Below are 8275 nucleotides of genomic sequence, written 5' to 3' on the forward strand. Positions count from 1 at the left end.
ACTTGGGTTGTTTCCAGCTCTTTGCTATTGCAAACAAAGCTGCAATAAACATGGGTGTGTATATATCTGCTTGGGTGGCAATTATGGTTTTTTAAGGTAAATTCCCAGTAGTGGAAGGAATTGCTAGGTCAAATGGTATTTCTATTTGCAACGTTTTGAGAAAGCGCCATACTGCCTTCTGTAGTGGTTGCACCATTTTACCCTCCCACCAACAGTGAGTAAGGGTTCCAGTTTCTCCACAACCTCTTCAGCATTTGATGTTCACTGTTATGTTACATTTTGCTATTCTTACTGGGGTGAGATGATATCTCATAGTTGTTTTGTGGGCTGAGGTTTTTCTGTTCAATCCATATACTCCATCCACATCTACAAATCCACCTCCTCTGTCCTCCTGTTTACTCGCCTGTATATAAGCATACTGTAACCCCCAATAAAGTTGAGTAGGCTCTCTGCAGTGTTCCCAGAGTGGTGTGTCTTCGTCACACTTAACCACCCTCAGGGTGTCACTGCTCCCGGCCAGCAGACAGTTACAGTGTGCCATAAAGTTGACTATTCCACCTCCCACCAGTCTCTTCTACTGCCACCACTTCTCTGCCACTAGTTATCATTGCTTCTCCCTATCTGTGGTGGGACAACTCTCTGTGTGTCTCCTGATTGAGAAGGCACATGCCCCTGCCCCATAACTGGTCTTCTCGTTGATATAATGGATGGCAAGACTGATCAATCTCCAGTTAAGAGTCCCATGCACCTTATCTATATTATTCATTTTCAGTCCATTTGATGGGCCCCAGGAACCGTATTGGCATAGCCCTACTCAATCATTTTGTTTGAATTACAAGATTGTGGTAAGGACCTATGGTAAGCCATTGAAACAAGAGTCACTATACTGTGGATTTCCTCATACCTATACTTGGACCAGGAGGCAGTCGTCAGAACAGAGCAAGGGAACACTGCATGGTTCAAAATTGGGAAAGGCGTAGGCCAGGGATGCATTCTATCTCCATCCCTTTTCAACCTATATGCAGAACAGATTATCCGGGAGGCTGGGCTCTATGAGGAGAAATGTGGGGTCAAGATTGGTGGATGATTTATCAACAATCTGCGTTATGCGGATGACACAACCCTGCTTGCTGAAACTGAAGAGGACCTGAAGCACCTGCTGCAGAGTGTCAAGGACTGCAGCCTCCAATATGGATTGAGGCTCAATGTCAAGAAGACAAAGATTCTGACCGCTGGACCAATTGGCAGCATCAGGATGGATGGTGAAGAGATTGAGATTGTACACAGCTTTAGTTTGCTTGGCTCCACAGTCAACACGATTTATCAACAATCTGCGTTATGCGGATGACACAACCCTGCTTGCTGAAACTGAAGAGGACCTGAAGCACTTGCTGCACAGGGTCAAGGACTGCAGCCTCCAATATGGATTGAGGCTCAATGTCAAGAAGACAAAGATTCTGACCGCTGGACCAATTGGCAGCATCAGGATGGATGGTGAAGAGATTGAGATTGTACACAGCTTTAGTTTGCTTGGCTCCACAGTCAACACTCTTGGCACCAGTAGCCAGGAAATTAAAAGGCACATTGCCATGGGAAAGTCTGTTTTTAGGGACCTCTCCTAAGTACTGAAAAACAATGGTGTCTCTCTGGAGACTAAGGTGCGTTTGATACAGGCCATGGTCTTTGCAATCACTTGTTATGCATCAGAGAGCTGGACAATGACCAAGGAGGATAGAAGGAGAATTGATGCCTTTGAGCTATGGTGCTGGAGAAGAGTATTGAGAATACCATGGACTGCTAGGAAAACAAACAGATTTGTCCTGGAAAGGGTTAAACCAGGTGGCTCCTTGGAGGCAATGATTCTGAGGCTCCGTCTAACATACTTTGGACATGTTGTGAGGAGAGACCGGTCCTTGGAGAAGGACATCATGCTTGGGAGGGTGGAGGGACAGCGCAGGAGAGGAAGGCCCTCTATGAGGTGGATTGATTCGGTGACTGGGATAATCGGGATGGGAGTGTCGGAGACAGTGCGATTGGCACAGGACAGAGCAGAGTTTAGGGCTGTTGTACACAGGGTTGCTATGAGTCGCAAGCGACTTGATGGCACATAACAACAACAAGAACAACAACCATCAATTCTAACACCAACCAGTACTCTCAGGGCCCTTGCTATTATTGAGCCAGTTAATCCATTGCACTGGCCACACAGAACTCACAACTCCATATATTCACAATATGAAATTCATTAGAAGAGTTATATGGTTACAGAGAGCTCTGGTGACATAGTCCACAGGGCGTCAGTCACAATGTTGACCCGAAGGTGACATTTCTCTGGGAGCATGAACTCACTAGTGGGTCTACAGCAGAAAGATGGGCAATGTCCTTACATGCAATTCACATTCTTCCAAAAACTCGCTAGAGGGTCAACTATGAGTTGCTTTCAACTCAATGGCAATGAGAATGAGACCAGGTTACAATTCACGTTGGCAAAAAGATATAACTCTCCCGTCAGGACAGCTTCTCAGGGGTGCCTGTAGGTCCTTTGAACTTCAGCCTCTCAACATTAGGTCAGGGTTGCAAAGTTCTCTTTTTTTGTTGTTGATTACCTTCGAGTCAAGCATGACTCATAGTGACCCTATGAACAAAAGACCTGATGCCTTTCTAGAACTATCAAAGTTCATAGACTTTCCAGAGGCACATGGTTTAGGAAGTGGATGCCACTCCTGCTTCCAAAAAAAGTTCTCTTAGTCCTGCCAATTATGGTGTCTCCTAATCCTGTTACACTAGGGTAAAGACCTTGTGTGGTGTTAATTTAAAACTTGTCTTTTCTAACCATTACATTAGCTCCCTCTGATCTCCTGCTGCCTTAACTATAGACACATGATCTTGCAAATCATCAACAGCTGTGGAACTAGGAAGAGAGAAAAAAGAAGAGAGGAGAGGAGGAGAAAGAAGAGACAGGGAGAGAGGGAGAAAGGGAGAGAGAGACCGTCCCACACTGGGCAGCAAGACTTGAGGGAGACTGGAGCAAGACCCTGGTGAGAATGAGACCTTAGTGACGAGACCCTGGTGATAGTAGTGGAGAGACTGTGGCATTGTTGTGGAGAAACTGGCAAGTTATAAGCAGAGGAGCCCAGAGACAAAGGCCACAGATAAAGGTCTTCCTGTTCCTGCCAGATGATTGAAGAAGTTGACTTATAATTGTTCTGAGACAAAACTTGCTGGATGATTTGGATTTGACTGCTGAACTGAAACCAGTACTTTTACTAATGAAGGAATTGTGTTTTGCTGTTACTCTGGTTTGGGACTGCTGGACTAAATCTGGACTGGTATTGTGAGAGATTCTTTGCCTCTCCCCACTCCCCAACCTATTTCTCTAATAAACCCCACTCTTGGTGCCATAACTGTGAATAAAGCCTGTGAGTCAACAATGAATATCAAACCCATATGACTTGGTAGAAAGAGGTGCAGGAGCAGGGGGAGGTGGCATTTCTGACCTAGATAGAAGTTATCTGTTTGCTGTTTATGGATGATGCTGATGGGGACGGTTCTCCTTTATGGAGCAGGGAGAAGTGAGACTAGGCCACCTTCACATCCCATCTGCTCATTTTACACCCTGGCTCTGGCTCCATGACATAGCAGTCAAATGCTTTTACACAGTCAATAAAACAAGAGATAGGCATTCTTCTGGTATTCTCTGCTTTCAGCCAGGATCCATGAGGTATGTTACCACCGTGCTCTTTGGCATCTTAGCCTTCACACCTGGTTTCGTTCAACTGGTGCAATAAGCATGCCCTGAACCTGATGGCACAGCCTGCTGTACTTAAGGAAGAGCTTTGCTCCAAGCAGAAAAATGTCTCAGGTGAACAGAGCATCCAGCGAGACGCACGCGTCTTGCTGACAGACTGATGTGTCAAGGAGATGGACTGACACGCTGATTAAAATGACAGGGTTGAGCCTGGGAGGATGATGCAGAGCATGTACCAGAGCTCGGTACTGAAGGTCTGTCTGGATCGTGCACCGAACAGGAAAGACCTTCCGTCTCCTAGGAAGGAGAAGCTGGGACAGAAGAGCTGATGGCAAGCTGTGTGACCAGGCTTCAGAAGGGATGTTGAGACCCAAGGGAGGATCCGCAACCAACACCCTTGGTACCAGCAGTCAGGAGATCAGATGTACTGCACTGGGCAGAGACCACTCTGAAAAACTGAAGAGCAATGGTGTCACTTTGAAGACTAAGGTGCACCCGATTCAGGGCACGGTCTTTTCAATCTCTTGATATGCATCTGAGAGCTGGACAGTGAATATGGATGTCAGAAGAAGAATTGGAGGCAGCTTCCGGGTGAAGCTACGCTGCTGCTTTATTTCCTTGCGGAGAAAGTCGAGAAGCGCTTCAAGAGGCTGAATCCTAAGACTTTTCCCCATTTGTGCCAGATCCTGTCACTTTCCCCTGTAAAAGCAGGAACAGAGCCTTCAGCTCTGACTCGGCAGGTAACAAAGCAGACGCCGGAAGCCACTCCCTGCCCCGCTGGATGCTGGCTCTTCTGGAACTGAGCTGAGCTGAGCGCCGGAAGCAGCAATTGCTTCTTTGCCCCTGAACTCTGGCGAACCCTAGTTATTTCGCTGTTAAAAAAGCCCTGTTGGTGTTGATAGGTAGAATCCAGTAGGCTATGAACCGTTCAGACCCTAAAGATCTGTGAACCCTGTCCTGTTCTATCCACATCTATGATTTGCTCAATCCCTATTAAATGTAACTATAAATTTAAAAAATTTAAAAAAAAAAGAATTGATGTCAAAAGAACAGGTAAGTCTTGAAAAAAGTGTAGCCAGAGTGCTCCATGGAGGCAAGGAAGGCAGAGCTTTACCTCACATACTGTGGGCATGTTGCTAGGAGAGGTTATTCCTTGGAAAGGGACATCATACTTGGAAAAGTGGGGGGTCTGCAAAAAGGGGGAAGACCCCAGTGAGATGGGCTGACATGGTGACGCAGCAATGGACTCAAGCGTGTTAGAGACGGTGAGGAGGGTTTGGATCGGTTGTTCATAGGGTCGCTGTAAGTTTACTGGACACCATGTAACAAGGGCAGGACAGGCCCAGGCCCTTCCTTCCTGTGGCCCCTTGTGTAACCACCTGTGGGTTTCGAAAGGAGAAGTGGCAGCACGTCCACCTCTGCGTGCTGATTCCATGGCCACTATCAAGATTTCATCTCCCTTCTCAAATCACCGCACAGCCTCCTCCCCGTCCTCCACGAAGCTCTTCCCAACATCCCTACCAGACCCTCTGTCTCTGAGGGTCAAGTTCAAGCTCTTCATCCAGACAGATGAAGTCTCTTGGAGAGCTGGTCTCTGGCCTCTTCATTCCTGACCCTCTGTATTGAATTAGGTGTCCTAGGTGCTGAATGGAGATTTGAACTCCATGGGGAAAGAGGAGGCCGTCTGGCTGTGTGTAAATAAATTACAGCCAGGGGAAATCTGTGGAAGGTTCGACTCTGTCCTGCACAGTGCAAGAGCTGGAACCCGATGACAAATGGTGTGGTTTAGAGGTGATGCCAAGAGTTAAACACTCGATGACTAGCCAAAGCGTTGGTGGTTCAAAGCCATCCAGAGGTGCTTCTGCCAGGCCTGGTAATCTGCTTCTGAAATGTCACAGCCTTTGGAAACTCCGTTTCATTCTGCACACATGGGGTCATGCTAACTGCAGTCCACTGGGGAGCAATGAACACTGACTGACTCCCAGAAGTCCAAGGGCAGTTTACGGTTGACTCTTAAGTAAAGGGGCTCTGGGTGTGTGTGTGGGGCCTCTCCAGTGGTTCAAATCCACCAGCTGTATCTCAGGAGAAACATGGACAGATTCACAGCCTCCCAAAAGCCCGCTAAGGGTCAGCTAGGAGTCAGTTTCCACTCAATGGTAGTTTTTAAGGTTTTTATTCTTGAACAACCTGAGTTTGAAGGCACAGGATTGCTTACCTTTGGATACCTTTTCTCTTTTGCTACTAGTGAGCCAAGAGAGCCCTGGTGGCTTAATGGTAAGGAGTTGCCTTGTTAACCCAAAGGAACAAAGTTCGAATCCATCAATTGCTCTGTGGGAGAAAGACGGGCAATCTCCTCCCACACAATTCACTGCTTGTAAAAACCCACTGGAAGACTGGCTGTGGGTCAGTTCAGACCCAACGATACACAACGATGTTACTGAGCTCAAAGGCTGTGAATATCGGAGTTGGAATTGACTAGACTGCAGCTGACAATCAACTGTGAGAAAATAAATGTCTGTTCTTGAAAACCACCCCCTTGTGGGATTTGTTACAGCAACACAAGGAAACTAAGGACCCTGGATGCCCGTGGTTGAGTGCGGACCTGCAGCAGAGGGTGGCTGGGGGCTGTGGTTTTGAAGGGAGCTGCTGGGCGTGTGCAGGCTCAGTTTGGAGGTGAGTGAGCTGACGCCCCGTCATGGTCCTGCTCGCCCAGCTGGCTGCCTCCCCTCCCAGCTGGGCGGGCTGGCCCCAGTCTGGATGGCGTCTTGGTTATGCAGAGCTTCTATACCAGAATGCCATGAGTGGGCGACTTCAACAAACAGCAATTTCTGGTCTTAGAGTTTGTGGTTGAGAGCACTGAGCTGGCCAGAACTCGCAGTGGACAGGAAAAAGCATCTAAGGGGACTCAAGTGGTTCCATCTCAAGCAGCTTAGGGGTCGACGGTGTGTTGTTGAATGGCTTGTGTGCCCTGTAGAGCAAAGAGAAGACGTCCCGGGTAGAGGCTCCGTCGGCGTGGGAGGTCGGGAGACGTGTGTGAACGTGCAGAAACCGGAGCATTGCTTCCTTCCGGGAGGAGGAAGCAGCGAGACTGGTCCAGCTTGATCCTGGTTGTCAAGGTGACAACAACTCACCTTTCACTGCCTCTGCCCTGCCACGGCCAAGTCCCAGCCTGTGCCCCTGGGACCTTCCTCCTGTGTGACTTTTTTACCCACCCCTCTCCCTCCACTGTTCTGCTTTGTATCAAAGCTCCTCTCTCCCTCCAAGTCTGGAAATGCCCCCCACTCGCAACCCTCGGGCACATGATGCCTCTACCTCATGGCCGAGTGAGACAGAACGCGGGGGACACTCAGGTAGGTTTTTGGAGGCTGGAAACCCCACGGGAGGCACCTGCCCACCTTTCTCCTGTGGATCAGCTGGTGGATTCGAACCGCCCGAGGCACCGCGTTTGGGTTCAGAGCACTACGGTGGATTAACGAACCCCAAGCGCTCTGCCAACAGGACACAGGGCTTTAAGAAGGACAGGTCCATCAGGGAGTAAACACTCCTTAGAACAATCAACCCCCAGAGATCCAAAGGGCAGATCCAAGGAGGATGAAGCTCTGAAGGCAGGAGGGAGGCCAGGAGGAGGAGTGGAAATGGGACACACAGGGAGGAAAGGGGAAGAGCGCATCACAATGTGAGCCTCGCAACAAGGAGTAAATGACCTGTGTACACATAAAACATGTACAGGGCACAGACGTGTATGGACTGCTGAGTGAACTTCCACCCCCAAGCCGCAGCCTCCTCTATCACTTTGACCAGAGCCCTCTCTTCCCTGGTCTTCTGGCCTCACCTTGACCTATCTCATGACGATGTAGTCTTTCTGTAAAACTCCCTATAGTGGTTTCTGCCTTCCAGGCCAAAGGACCCCACCTTCGGCTTGCTCCAAATACTCTGTTTCGTGCTGGTGTCTCTGTGTGTTACCAGGAAGCCTGATGTGGACCTCAGAGCCGGTGGTCCCCTTGTCCCATGAGCCCTGGCTCTGACCACTTGTCCCTCCCCTGCTGACCCGAGGCCTGGCCTTATGACCAGCAGAGACCTGCCAAACGCATACACACTGAAAGCTGCTCCTGAGCCATTGCATACAGGGGCCTCGTGGTTAACCACGCAGGCACTTAGCAAAAAGTCAGCGGTTCGAATCCATGAGCTGCTGCAGGAGACTCAACCTTCAGCTTTCATAAAGATTAGAGACTGGGGGAGGGGGCAGTTATTCACTGTCCTTTGTAAAAATTCATGGCAGTGATTTTTCTTGGTTTTGGGAGTAATGAGAAAGCAGCCCCCAGTAGCGGAGTGGTTAAAGCATTCTCACTTTGTCCCAGAGGTTGGCGGCTCACACGCGGCAGCTGGTGAGGAAGCTGCTTCCAACAGGATTAAAGTTTTGGAAAGCCCACAGGGCTGGGTCACCTGGGCCTGCAGGAAAGGTGTGGGCCTGAGTCCACTGACGGTGGAGCCTCAGATAACAGATCCCGCCACCCGCACTGGGTCACC

General features: G+C 49.1%; 1 protein-coding gene across 1 annotated transcript in view; it reads right to left on the minus strand.

Moving 5' to 3' along the window:
• The window catches only part of LOC102845105 (very-long-chain enoyl-CoA reductase-like), a 37333-nt gene that overhangs the window by 28690 nt on the left and 368 nt on the right, over nt 1–8275 (minus strand). The window lies entirely within an intron of this gene.

Source organism: Elephantulus edwardii, unplaced genomic scaffold, assembly GCF_000299155.1.
Source record: "Elephantulus edwardii isolate Elephantulus edwardi_28Jun2011 unplaced genomic scaffold, EleEdw1.0 scaffold00208, whole genome shotgun sequence".
In the NCBI taxonomy this organism is placed as follows: domain Eukaryota; kingdom Metazoa; phylum Chordata; class Mammalia; order Macroscelidea; family Macroscelididae; genus Elephantulus; species Elephantulus edwardii.